General features: G+C 31.8%; 1 pseudogene; it reads right to left on the reverse strand.

The window, feature by feature from the left end:
• Nucleotides 1–1,515: 1,515 nt before the first annotated feature.
• Nucleotides 1,516–8,122, reverse strand: LOC114728929 (coatomer subunit beta'-2-like; annotated as a pseudogene).
• Between the last annotated feature and the right edge of the window lie 7,018 nt (nucleotides 8,123–15,140).

A 15,140-nucleotide genomic window follows, 5' to 3' on the forward strand; every position in this document is an offset into this window, starting at 1 on the left:
TATTATTAGAAAGACATGATACGGTTTGAAGAGCTTGAACAAATCTCAACGGAAACAGATTCTGGGAAAGAATCTTTATTTTTTGCTGTAAAAGGTTCGAGTTTCAATCCAAAAAGAATATCAATAATCAACATTTTTAGTACCAATATTACCACCTAGAATTTAAACGATCAATCATATCATTAGCTCAGTTTTCTACTTTCAAAATGGGACAAGCCTATCGAGGTGAGAATCCTCAGAAGAATGCTATATGTAAGATTACAAAATGTAAATTGTAAACTGACCCTATGCTATACTGGTATACCGTTATACCACAATCAAGATGACCAAAGTCGGCATTCTACCAGGAAATGAGAACAATCGATCTCCACAATCTCAACATTGGCCTCCGTGACTGAAACCTGCATATTTAAATTCAATTAAACAAAAATGATAATGGAAACTGACAAAAAAAATCATTTGAGTTCCACGTAGCCATCTAAAGACACGCAATGCATATATCAGCTCGATACACAAATGCAATGATGTAGTGTTGTCAAGGACTATATCCATATGTTCTATTTTTTTTGTCCTAAACGTAAGACTCATTTATATAAGATCTACTTTGTAAGTTAATTTCTTCATTAAAATGGATTTTATATTAAAGACTGAAGGTAATATATTAAATATTGACCAGCACATAGTAATATATTCCAGTGAGACAAAACAATACGATTACATATTATGATCCATTATTATTTTATTGAAGTTGGAGTCCTTTTTAGTTGATGAAAACATATTTAAGACTCTCCGTGTTAGGTAAGCAAGCAGTACCAGATCCTGGCTGAAATTTTTTCAATGAATACAAAGATGCATGATCAGGATATTCAAGTGGAATCCAATATAGTGTTTTATCTTATTCTTACCTCATATACATCCACTATGCTGGAACCGATTGTCTTGATGAGACCTAGTGATGTGGAGTGAGCACTGTCAACAAAAGAGAAAACAAAGTTAAGACTGAAGAAGCAACGAATCCTTCCCTATTAAAATAGAAATAGGTATGCCTTTATGATAAATAAACATCGTTTAAAGGTCAAAATCTAATGAGTGGATTACAAGACGCTATAAAGGTAACAGTAGCAAGCAGTTAGGGAAGAAAATAAAGGCCTGTTCAGGAGAAATTTAATTTAACTAAATGATGACAGAATTATTATGGATGGATCCAAAGTTTCATGAATGTACAATATGATCAAGGCAGAGAAAAGCACTTGAGTGGACTATAAAAAGTTAGTCAAAGCCCGATTAAAAACTTTTTGAAGATATAATTTCTAACCACGGAAATATCTTGATTTAAACCTGATCTTAGAGAGCAGCTAGATCTACAAAAAAATATTTAGCATCAGTCAAATCCAGTTGGTTGATTACCCTCAAAAAGTTTTTGATTAAATGCAGTAATGCACATTTAGCAACCAACTGTTCCTTATCCCAAGCCAAATAGTTGCAAAAATTTATGAAAAATCAAATCAGAGTTATTTATAGTTGAGTAGTGGTTCCCCACTCTTCATCAGCCCCGTTGCCATTAACGAGTACTGCACCATCTGAAGAATCAGCATCCACCACAACTGCCTCCTCTCCATTCTGTTCCTCCTACTTTTCCTCTGCGTTGAGCTCTTCTTCATTCTGTTCAATCAACTGCAACAAAATGGCAACTAATTACACAAAACAACACTCTAAGGCCAACTCTTAACATTTTTGGAAATCTACAGTTTTACACAACAAAAATAAAAAACAGAAAGAAACACCTCTTATCTGATTCATGAATTTTATTTTATTTTTGTGAACTGATTCATGTGAGGTTATATCTTTAAATAGCATACCTCATGATTAGAATCTCCATTCTCACGAAGCTCTTCCCCTTCTTCAACCTGCATGCTTCTGAAAGCGTTGACAAGGGTAAGACATGACTTTCGAGCATGTTTGGCATACTCTGCAAGAGGGTAATCGCCCCTCATATACCAGGAAAAGAAAATACAAAGAAAGATTCAATGTAGTTCTTATTATTCTGAAATGCTTTGAATGAGAGGTAACACAAACAAAACATTGAAATTGAGCACTCTCACATTCTAACCTTGTCCCTACAGCTTTAGCTTCAACAGCAATCGCAACTTGCCAATCTTCAAACAAATTAGGAAACTCTTCAAGATCAGCCAATGACTCGGCAGCTTTGGGGCTAACGGCTAACCTGCGATGAAAGCATTGACATATATACCTATGAAATACATTAGTTATCTTTAATCAATGTCTTCCGTTAAGATGACAAGCCTCCTTGTAAGGGTGCCTGAGAATAAATTCTACACACAATAACAAATGTCATCCAGGCAGTCTTAGTGCACTAAAAGTATGATACATTTGAAGTAGAATTACCCTATGGAGATCTTTTCTCCAAATTGCTAAAATCTCTGAGACCTTGCTTGGGAGATAAGACCGTGCCATTAAAGCAGCTTCAGGAATCCGATTGCTGCAAAGGCACAAGAGAGTTATGTAAAACCAAATTTTAGTCCAACCTATTTCTTACTTGTGTTACTGCTTTATGGAAGCAAAACGGCATAACTAAAGAAGATTACCTCTCTACCAACAGTTGAAGGCAGTCTTCAAGTTTACCCAACATGAACACGCAAAGAATGCGACATTGTTCTTCCCTCGCTCTTTAGCACGGGTTGCAAGATTTGATATTCCCTCAGCATCTCCTAAAGAAGAATGTAGCAGTAACAATCCACTCAAGTCCATTGCATTCCCTGAACATTCTTCAGCCATTTCTAACTGCAAGACCATAAAATACAGTGAGTTGCGGTAAAACTGAAATTCCCAACAAGGATCATACATGTTAATTATACATTAGAATGAGATCTAAAACTAAAGCATCTGAACACAACTTGTCAATAGAAATTTCACCCAAACTACCTTCATTTGGTCCTAACTGCTTGCTCTGTAACTTCTTATAGCCTAGAAGGCTCAATAAGGCATACAGAGGCATCATAATGTTCAGAAGCACATTATAAAAACTGAATTTGTTTGAACCTTTTTAAGAGAGGATCACTTTTCTAAAATCTAATAATGCTTGTTTAAGCTTTTAGAAGTAGCCAGAATCTCTAAAAAAAAAAAAGCGCTTGTTTTTGGTTATTTTGCGCAGCTACCTTGAGTAGGTTCTGAAAATAATCAGATATAGTAAATGGGAGGGAAAGTTCATGAAAATACAAAGATATGATAAAATTTGAAAATCACTAAATGCTAAATCATTTCCACAAACAGAAAGAGACGAAGATATCATAAAATCTGAAAATTACTAAATCATAAATCATTTTTTAATGATTAAAACGAAGTGCAAAATAGTATGCTTTTTATAAAATCCCTAGGCAATAGATCACTTCTCACAATGCCGCATTAAACAAACAAGGCCTTAAAAATGCAGTTTACCCAAGCATTGGAGATAAAACAGTGCCAACTCTTTTCACTAAAAAAACACCTTTCCAGCAAACATAGCCAACTCTACCAGCTGCTTCCATTTAGACTCACTTTGCACTTCTCCTGCAGTACTCTACAAAAAGAATATGAGAGTTATATTAATCAAAATATAAACTGATTTCTTCCATGAAAGCAAGCAAATCTAGTACCCAACTTAACAATTTTGCATGTTTATAGATAATATGATTGTATGCATATTACATGAACTTACCTTTGCCACCTCCAGTCTCCCGAGCTGCATGGCTAATTCAAATCTGTAGTCAGGATGAGTTGCCACTTCAAGAGCATCCTCTGTGGAAATAATAAGGACCGTGTGGCATATACAACATTATTTTGCATGAAAGTAAGGAAAATGTAGCAGCAGATTATACAAGCTTGTTATCGAGGTTTGGAATCATTAAAGCATGGAAAGCAAAAATATGATAATGTACAGAATTGATACTACATATTCACATAAGAGACGTTTCTATTAATGAGAAAACAGTATTACTTGGGTAAAAAATTTTTGCAATCACACATAACATGCACTTGCAGTTTCTAGCAATGTGGGAAATGTACTTAGGGGATTAGCATGTACATCCATGTTGCTCAAAAGACTTTTAAGGGGGGCAAAAATTGAGAATGTCTGCACTGAGTTGCAGAAAGTGAAGCGTAAAGCGTTGTTTTGTCATTATTTGCTTTTACATAGTTCTATGAAGCAAGATTGTGTTACTTAAAGCGTTTTTCTTTTCCTAAATCAATGTAATTTCTCACACAGACAAAAATGGAAATTGTTTATCCCCCAGCAACACCAAAAAAAAAAAAAAAAACTACTATGGTGCTCTTTCGAAATTGAAGGAAGAACTTCAATGGCTCTACTCAAATCATATCACCAATCATTACAAGAGTCCTGTACTCAATCAAGCTCAAAAGCAATGTGTATGCCATGACGCTAGAGAAAATAAAAAATAAGTAGCAATAGTCAATATCGCTGCTAGCTGTGCCTCTAAATAACAAAACAGAAAAAAGAAAAACGGTGAACTAACTTGAACTCTTTGTCTATCAGATAGACCCGACTTTGGCTAGCAAGATATCCCAACAAGTACAAAGGGCGATCTAAGTGAAAGATTGTAGTAACGTAATTCATAATGTTAAACACAAAGGCTTAATAAGATTCATGAAGTTTCAAACGAAGACATGCACTTCTTTCAAGCATAGAAGGGGCAAAAACTTAATACCTCGTAGCCAACACAGTAATTAAGCCTCCAAGAGGAATTGCTGTAAATAAAACAATCTCCAACCCAGGTGCCTGTCCTAACTCGTTCGTTTATTTCATGAAGGAGCTCAAATGCATCTTGCACCCCTAGCTCGTCGACAGGTCTTCCACCATCCAAATATGACGCAACTATATCACGCTGCAATGTTGAATGTTACCATGTTTATAGTGCCTTGTGTCAAAGTATTCCAAATATATTCGGACAATGTTCTTCAAAGAAAGGAAGCTATCATAATAAAATAATTAAGTAATCAGATTATCATAATCCTCACATTGTAGCTCAGAATGTAGAATGATGTATTACTAGCAATTGTCATTAGATCACCACTGTCAGCCCAGTAGACGTTCTGTCACCAGAAAATAAACAAACAAAATAAAACTATAAATAGAAGAAGGGAGGAACAAAACAGAAATTGTTCATCATATAATGTAAGCTATAGATTAACCTGCATTCAATCCAATCATAAAAGCAAATGAAATCATTTGAGCACATTGCTAATAAGGTCCCGCCAAATATTCGTTCAGCAGAAAAAGTTGGCTGAATACTCTTCTTTTCTTGGAATTCATTCGAAAAAAAATGTTTCATTTGGCAAATATCTGACATGATTACTCTTTAAATTTTCAAATAAAACGAAGAGCTGAAACCACCACAGGAAATGTATTGGTACCATTGGCAACAAAAGCAGACATGCTTGTCATATTGTTCAGCCATAATGGTTCACTTGAAATAAAAAATAGCCAGCTTAATTTTATCAAGACCTCCCCATTGGATGCAGCTGAATTGAAGAATCTAGTTTCCTTTCATCATTTTAGAAATTAGCAACAAATTATTTGTTCCTACCATCTTACTTAAGGAATCACAAACCTGGAAATTTTTTGTGAAATTTTTTATCTTTGATGTACTTTCTCTGACAGCATATTCTCCTTCTGAAGACCAAACAATTTCCAGTGCAGAACCAAATGACCTATTTCTCCATGACATTGAAATGCATATAATATACTCATCATCTCCACATACAACAACAATCCTCCCATTTGGATTGTGCCTGAAACTCTGAAATGATATTAGTGGATCACAAGTTAATCACAACATACACAGAGAAACTGCACATGAAAAGCAATCAACCTAAAGCTCATTTCTGTCAACACAAGACCACTTTCATCGCCCTCGAAGTACAATGTCTAACATCATATAATATAGCCTATAAATGGTTGCACCAATTCTTATTTGTACCGAGGATCCAGATGGCATTCATACCATAGATCTAGACAAAAGTGTCCAAGGAAATAATTATACATAGAGGCCCTCACCCTTGTTTTAGTATCTAATTAAGAGAATACAGTTCTGTATTCTCGTATGCTCACTCCTTGATTATTCGTTGAAGTCATTTTATAACAGAATGATGATTTTAAAATTAAAAAAAAAAAAAGCTGAGAAGCATCTCGAAAGAATGCAGTCTAATATAAAATAATGATTCCTACTCAATTCCGGGTAGAGATCACAGGTGGTCAACTCCTTAACAGCCAAAGTTAATCTTTCTCCATTAGTAACCTGAGAAGCAAAGTAATTGTATATATGCCACTCAGAGATAAAATTTTCCATAGCCAACTAACATTTCAAGAGCGTAATAAGTATGTTTTATCGAAAGTAAAAATAATCAATTTAAGTCATAATGAAGCTTCATGTTGCATAGTCAAAAGACAACTCTGTATCAAATGTATTCAAACTTGAAAAGGCAAACATTTCATTAAAAGAAAAAAAAAAAGTGAAGGATACAAGGTCTAATTTTTCAAAAGAACACTTGAGCTTCAAAAGAAAAATCCAGGTCAATGAAATAGGGTCAAAGAAGGAGATGGGTTGGTGATATATGGACCCAATTTTTTAGTTATTCCTTGCTATGAATCATAAGGGGGGAAAGGGCAAATTAAAGGCTCTTGCAATCAGGTTGCATAAGACTCAATGCAAAGCCGCAGACTTTATGCAACATCACTACATCTGCAAAAACCAGAACCATTAAAATCAATGGGAATTGCATGACTCCAAGGATTCCTGTGAATTAACTCAGGCAAACAAGATTTCATATATAATTTAATATTCTAAAATTTTAAGTTCCAAGTGATATTGAATCATACAAATCAAATCAGAAATAAAGTTAGCATAATAATCGTGCTTTTTAATTTTTCTTCACATATTCTGAAAAAGTTTAGGGTAAAAATGAACCCAAACCTCCAGATCTGCTCCTACACTCTTTAACTGTCTGAATTTTATTGTGTTTAGCCCAAATAATTTTCCCACTAGTGTCCATGACGGCCACAGGCTCTTCCCGGCCCAGTTTGACCATAATAGTTCCCTCGTCATAGCCAAGCACAACCCTGTGGATGAAGAAGTTTTGAAATTCAATGTCATAAGGTCATAAGGGTACAATTAAAAGAGACCCTTTGGAGGTTTAAGATTAGAAGAAGTAGAGGAGAATATCAGTTGATGGAAAGATTGAAGCAAACAAGTTTTGTGATGCATAGTTTCTCAAATCAGCTATCAAACATGCTGACTTCATAAAGAAGACTTGACGCTATTATCCAACTCTACATAATTTCACAGCCAAGAAAAAGAATTACTTAAGAAACTACTGGCAATAAGACTCACCAACATGAACCTTTATTGTGTCCAATACCCTAAACTCTTTGAAGACCATAATTCAATGTGTTCTCGAGTCTGTAAGTGGATCAAATCAACATAAAATATTAAAATCAATGGTCAATATATTATTAATAATCTCAATTACAATTTTAAATGAGTCTAACATCTTATAAAGTGCACTAAGGCAAGCAATAAAATTTAGAAAAATAGAAAACAGAAGAACGGATGACATTGTCCAATTTGGAAGTCTCAAATTCAAAGGAGTCTCAAGTATAAACATTTATATTTACCAATGAAGAAATGAACACTTTCAAAACTGAATCATAATAATGAAAGTGGCAAAAGGTAGCATATGAAGAAGGCACTTGAATGTCATGATGTTCAGAACACATTGCATTGTCCAAGCCACGGTAGTATTAAAGAAGAAAAACTAATGCGTTCTTTGTTTTCTTTTGCTTCTTCTTTTTTTATTAAAAACAATGCCCTGACAAGAGAGTGATCAGATCATATGGGAGGAAAAATAAGAGATGAATGTGCATAAGTTGTTGAATGCCACATGCGCACTGTACCATCCTCTGAACCAGTAATAATTACGGGAAGATCAGGATGAAAGCATACTACATTGTGCGCGTGGACTCTAGAGTCTGGACGCAACTTTTGGTCTGGTACAGTCCCATGCCCGTTTCATCGATTTCATCCATGAAAATATGTCTTCTAATATCCATTGCAATTTTCCTTAATTGCATGAACTATCCCCCTATTTTGAAAATATACACTTAAATCCAAACTATTAATTTTATTAAAAAATTTTTAAAACACATTTAAATAAGTTTTATTCCACTAATATGCTCTTTATCATACTAAATCATAATTTTGAAGAATTTAAGGTTTTTATTTTTATTTTCTTTAATTTTATTTTTTTTGCAAATAATTTTTTTATTTTTTTTATTATATTGGGACAAAAATTCAAGTAATTAGTTAAGGTAGATATAAAAACCTTAATTGAAAGTTTGACTAATTTTGTTTATAAATATATATTTTACTTAATGTGTTTATAAACATTTGTGGCAAAAATATGTTTAGAAGTTTTAAATTATGAATTAAAATTACTTGTATAATCTCTGAAACTCATATCACTTATACTGCACTATATGATAAGAAATACATGTTTAAAATATGTTTTTAGGTTGCTATTAAAAAAAAGAAATATATTTTTAGCTATTTTAAAGGAAACACACAGAAATAAGTTATATAATACACTAAAAATTAATAAATTCTATAATATATTGGAAAGTTTGAAATAGATGTGTTAGAATTAGTTTTGTGCTGCGTAAAAAATGGTTTTAGAAATGTTTAAATGATTCTTATCTTAATGAGAGGTATTTTAATTAAAAAAAGGGGTGAAAATATGTTTTCTATCATATATTTTAAAAATAAAAAATTAAAATTTGTTTTGGAAAAAATCAGAACATCATTTTAATATTTTATCAATATTTGTTCTAAAAAATTAAAGTAAAAGGAATATTGTTTTTTCATTAATGGCAATCACACTAATAAATCAAACTATTTTTCATCCTTCACTTCACCATTTTATGAGTACTTTTTTAAAATAATGAGCCGAACAGAATTTTTTTATAATTTTTTAATTTTAAAACTTGTTCTCAAAAATTACTCCATTGAATTGTTTTAAAAACATAAAAAACAGGTAATAGAATTAAACAAGCCCTTTCTTTGATACTATCTCCGGTCCTCATTATAAAATCTCACTTGTAAACTATAAATAAGGTCTTATAATTAGTATCAGAGGTAGTGTGTGTATATATATATTAATAATATATAGTTAGTCAACCTTAAGTTTTGGGATAAAAGTTTCTGCTAAATCCGTGTTAGAGTCTTAATCATTGGACGAAAACCCTAAACAATTTCTAGCAACGTGAAGCAACAAAATGTTTGAAACAAAATGCGACAAAAGTAGTGTTGTTTGCCGATTAAGGAGCTGTTTGGGATGCGTTATAAGCAGGTTTTCTATTATAATTTACCAATTACAAAATAAGTATGTAAGAGGAGTTTTGTTACAATTTATGTGAAACATACTTGTTCAAATGACTCCAAACGAGCCTCTAAGAAAGAAAAAATAGTTTCAAGGCCTAATACCAAAGGAGTCTCCATAAAGTAAGAGGAAAAGAGAAAGAGATGATTGAGTCTTGAGTTAACTTTAATTTATAAAATTTTAGGAGATTACAATATTTAATGCGAGACAAATGGTTGAACTAAACTTATGACATCTGGCCTAATAAATAAGGTTATATTTGGGATCACATTTTGAGATCCCAATCTGCTCACCGGCAAAATAAACTTTAGATCAAAATTTTTTCGTTTGGGATCCCAGTGAAACAAAAAAGTTTCATGGAAAGAAGCAACTTTTACTTTGAAGTTATTTTTCCTGACTTCTTTAATGTAACATGATAAAATGAAAATTATACCCTCTCTCTTGCCTGAAAAGGAGTCTCATTTGCATAGGAAATGACTATGCTATCCAAATTTATTTATTGTTATATATTTTTATTTGTTAATATAAAAATAATAATTAAAATAAGAAATATTTTACAACTTTTTCAATAATACATCAAATCCTTTTATTTTTATGATTTTGAATTTCAACATTTTTCTTAAAATTATCACATTATACCCATATACTATATGTAATAAAATTTATATTCTTTTTAGTCATTTTATATCTAAATTTATTTTTTCATTAATTATCCAAACAAGTTTCAGTTTCTTAAATCGGTTATTTTACAAAAATCAATTTAAACATGAATCATATGACACTACCTGACTTTTACCTCATTTGACTATCGCAAAAGTCAGACTGAAAAAAAGTAACTTCTCCTACCACTAATCTAAATACACTCTAAATAACTAAATATTTGACGAAATTTGGAATAAAGATTTTTTGCCTATGTGCAATACTACTTTTTTTTCTTTTTCCACCAACCTATATGTGCTATACTACTAAACTAAATTAATTTGTTATATATATATATATATGCTGAATAATATTAGCATGTTACTTGTTGAAAACGATTTAACATTGCAAGAAATCAATTAAAAAGAGTGGTCAAAATGAAATTAGACAAAATAATGAGGACAATGAATTAAACATTCATTAAAATTATATAATTGGCATTAATTTTACAGTACCTCCAGTCCTAAATATAAAACTTAACTTGTTGTATAATTTGTACATTAATAATAATAAAAAAGGACAACTTTCACGACTAAACTAAGTAATTAATATTATCTCCAATAAAATATAAAATACAATATGTTTTCTTCCTTTAATATCAATGCTCCATGATATATGTCCTTATATTCTTGGAAATGCTTGTTTCTTAGTTGGAAAAAAAAAACTAGTAATTTTGAAGAAGATGATGCTTAAGACTCATAACACATAGCTGAATGCAAATTTGTTTTGTTTTTTTTTTTTTAACTATGTTAATTTCAAAGCATTTTTTTAAAAATTTCTTTTTGCTCCTTTGCTTTTATCTATTTGTCTTTAATATTGTGCCATTTTTATGGTTTTGACTCATTGATTGATTGGCCCATGGATTAACCACTTATAATTGGATTCTTATCGGACGTCCCCGAAGGGACTGTAATAGATTCTTAAGAACCTAATTAAGTAAACAACATTACCTTATACTCCTCCGGTCCTAAATATAAGACCCTTATACTAGTGTGTATAAGCGTCTTACATTTAGGACCGGAGGAGTATTAGCATAAAACTTAAAATTTGAAAATGTGCATATTATATGTGCAACATTGCGTACATAACATATACAAAAACTTGATCTATCAGTATCCATATCACTAGCTATCCATTTTAATTATTTTCAGTTAAAAGAAAAGTATAAATTAATTTAATTAGAAAAAAATGTATACCTGATTATCTTTTCTATACTATTAAATACATAACTAAAGGAATACTTCAAATAGAGAACATGCAAATGTAAGCATAACGTTTTATACCTTGATCAGGTTTCAAATATATAACTTCAATATAATATTAGTTTCCCACTTATCCAGAATTTTTAAGAGTGCTTAACTAGCTTGGTTTGAACACTTGTTTTACGTGGGAAGCCGTGGCGAAACTGCCGTGTGAAATCCGGGAAGCGGCGCACAGGAGTGTGGGGTTGGAGGGGCGTTGTTGGTGATTGGATCTAGTGGGTACACATAACCATGTGTGGGCTTTTTATTGGACCTTAAAAGTAGCAGTTGGAGGATGTTGGAAAGCCCAATAGGCCATACGGGCCACGTCCAGTCAGGTTGTCTAATGGAGATTTAGGATTCAAACTCATAGTCTCCACATGTAAATAAGCTAAATTTTGGATTGTTGAACTCGGTTTGACTTTAAAAGAGCTCGTATTATAGAGTGCTCAATTATAAATATAAATACCTTACATTTAGAGTTTTTGTTGTTATCAGCATATATTTTTAGTCACTGGCTTAGAGAAAGCCAAAAGAAATATGGACAAGGTATTGAGGCTGGAAATGAACAAAAATAAAAATCAAAGTAGTTTTATATTAAGGATATGATGTAATAATGGCTTTCTTTTTGCCTCAACATTTTCTTTCTGGACAACTTTATTCATGCGTAGCTTTCGCTACCTGGGCTTTTTGGCTAGTGCGTGTTCTCATGTGAATAAAAGAGTTGGAAATAATTTTTTCGGAACAAATGAAAGTACCAGCAAGTGTTGATTTAAATGAAAGGAATTTAGGCACCTTAAATATCATATTTTAGATTTGATTTTTGGGACAGTGTGTATAAAACAAAATTGGTGGGAGGAATTCCGTTATGGGGCGTGACAGTGCCCCAAGAGATAAGATGCAGTTTTTACGGTTTTAAATTTTCGTTAGAGTTGCATAAAATTATTTTTCCTTGTTAAATTCTCAGATAATAAATATTTAATTAAAAATAGTTGCAACTGATTAAATTTTGTAATTAATTGATAAAATATTTGGTAATGAATTGATAATTACCCGACTCAAGTTAGAAAAACTATGATGAATTGATAATTATCCGACTCAAGTTAGAAAAACTACACGTATAACTGTTTATAATGAATAGAAACCTCTAGCCCTCTCATAATTAAAGAAAATATAATTTTTTGCGTGATACTACTTGATAAAGGATTGTTGATATTAATTTTATGAAAGATATTTTGACTGAAAAATATGTTTTTAAACGTAATTTGTGTTTTTTTAAAGAGAAATGAATCATCAATAGGAAAATATCATCCAAAATTTATTGAAATCTGTACTATTTGTAAGAAATTAAATGAACAATGCGTGTCACTTCAGATCAGTGCCAACAGAAAACACACACATAAGTAATACTATAATAATACAGAAAAGAATGCTATAATTAGTTTCGGTTTGGTTTTGGATTTATTTTAGGATATGTTCTGGTTTTGGTATTTGCTAATACTCAAATATTGTGCAACAGATACTAAGGGCCTGTTTGGGTATTCCAAAACCGTGGTTTCAGAAGCACTTTTCCGCAAAACGAGATAATTTCCTCCACATATTTACTTCGTAATCCGTAAAAACACTTCTGAAACCATGGTTTGGTTTCTATCCAAACACACCCTAAGGCTTGGAATGTAACGGTCTTCTTTTCAATTTAGGGGCTCCTTTAATTGGGCTTGCTAGGCCTTTGAACACATTTCCTTGCATATTTTTGATTTGTTTGGAATCTAGTTGGATTGTTGATTTTATTCGGTATTACTATGCTTCATTTAATTTCCTAGTGTTTTAAGTAATTAATTATGAATTAATATTTGGTTTTGGTTTTGTATTAGGAAGTTCGCCTTTACTATTATACGTGCATAAATCCCAAGCCCAACCTTGCTGGTATTCATAATTCCTACAGACGATCACACCACAAAAATTATAAGTGGGACCATTTTTATAAGAAAATTTTATAAATTAATTTTTTTTGCATACATGTTCTTTTGATTTACGTTCCATAATTAAATTATTTGCCTTTCTATCCCCAATTAATTAAATTATATGCCTTTCTAATCTCCTTTCCCCACTCATCCTCTCTAAAAATAAAGGTATATTTATCAAAAAAATACATTTCTTACGTATTTATTGCCTTTAACCAATTTTAACCTACTTTTAAAAAGAATATAAGAAAGTAACATATATTTTTTGATTCGCTTTGACGTATCTTTAGAGGATTTGAAATTGACTTGTCTTGAAAAATAAAAGTTGATTAGAGTTTGGTTCTTAACTTCGCTTTTGAGTTGCTTTGATCTCTTGATTCTTACAGAAATGAACAGGTCATCCATCATAATTCTTAATTAGCACTTAGTAATAGAATATTGTAATCAATTATGTATTAATTTAAATTATTTTTCCTTGCTTAAATTTCCAGATAATTACAAATAGTTGCAACCAGTTATAGTTTGTAATGATCATTATCCGACTCAAGTTAGAAAAACAACGTAAATAACTGTTTATAACGAGTTCTTGAAGCCTCTAGCCCTATCATAATTAAAAAGAATTAATTTTATTAATGCTAATATTTAATTGTTAAAGGAATATTGAAATTAATTTTACGAAAGATATTTTGATTGAAAAAAAATATTTCGTTTCATCGTTATTACATATTATTTATATGTATAATTATTACTTATTACATAATTTTACTTTAAAATATGAATACGGATCCTTAGATTCCCAAACCACGGAACTTAGATTCTTTCACCGTTAGATTGATGAAAAATCTCAATAATCCTAATTTATTGAATTAATGGGTAACATCTCAGGTTGAATTATCATGTTTCTTATTGTATGATTTTTCCTCTGAGGCTGGCGTTTATGCGCTTTGTAATTTTCAGAAAAGAGATGTTTTCAAAATGCGAATAATTTCAGTGCATTTTTTTTTATCAATATTCAGAGTCTTTTTATAACCACCACGAAAGGAAAAACTCAAAATAGATTATTGACCAATGACCATTGCTCTGTACGTACAGAAGGATGTAATGGTGAATCAAAAAGTTTACACAAACAGGACAGCAAAATAAAATACATAAATAATAATACACACGCCATGTTTGGTGGTCCTTTCATTTATTTAAAAAGAAGCTAATCAACCTTTAGAGAAATCAGGGGCACTCTAAAAATCAATGAGGAAGTCCAATCCCATAGCAGTACACGCATCTGCAAATTATAAAAAGCCAATTAACTGAAGAAACAATTAATAATTTTATGAAGAGAAAAGAGATGAAGGAATCACACCCAGACATGTGCTCGCATACATAATCACACGATGGCATGGCTACCTTTTAGCATTCAGTAAATAAAGGAGAGAGCGGGGCCAGCATTTTGATATATGTCAAAAGCAATATGCTTATTTTTTATATCCATAAAGCGTAAAATTATATTACGTCATAAAAATTAAAAGAACAGTAAAGAATAATGTGTGCGTTGATGTTACTAATGTATTTTACCTTGAAAGTTTATGCTGACGTCATCTGACGTGAAGGGCTGAAATTTTGATTGGAAATGGTGTTTGGCGTCCCATTCCAAACTGTCCCACCAATCTTCTTCACCGCGGATAAGTAGTCGTTTGGCAGAGTTGGAATGAAGTGGTAGCCTTTTCAGATTGGGACATTCATGTATAGTGATGTTTTTTAGGGAAGGAAAAGACAAGGCGGTCTTATGTATGCT

Source organism: Neltuma alba, unplaced genomic scaffold (assembly GCF_004799145.2).
Source record: "Neltuma alba isolate B1F8T4 unplaced genomic scaffold, ASM479914v2 tig00012582_pilon, whole genome shotgun sequence".
NCBI lineage: Eukaryota > Viridiplantae > Streptophyta > Magnoliopsida > Fabales > Fabaceae > Neltuma > Neltuma alba.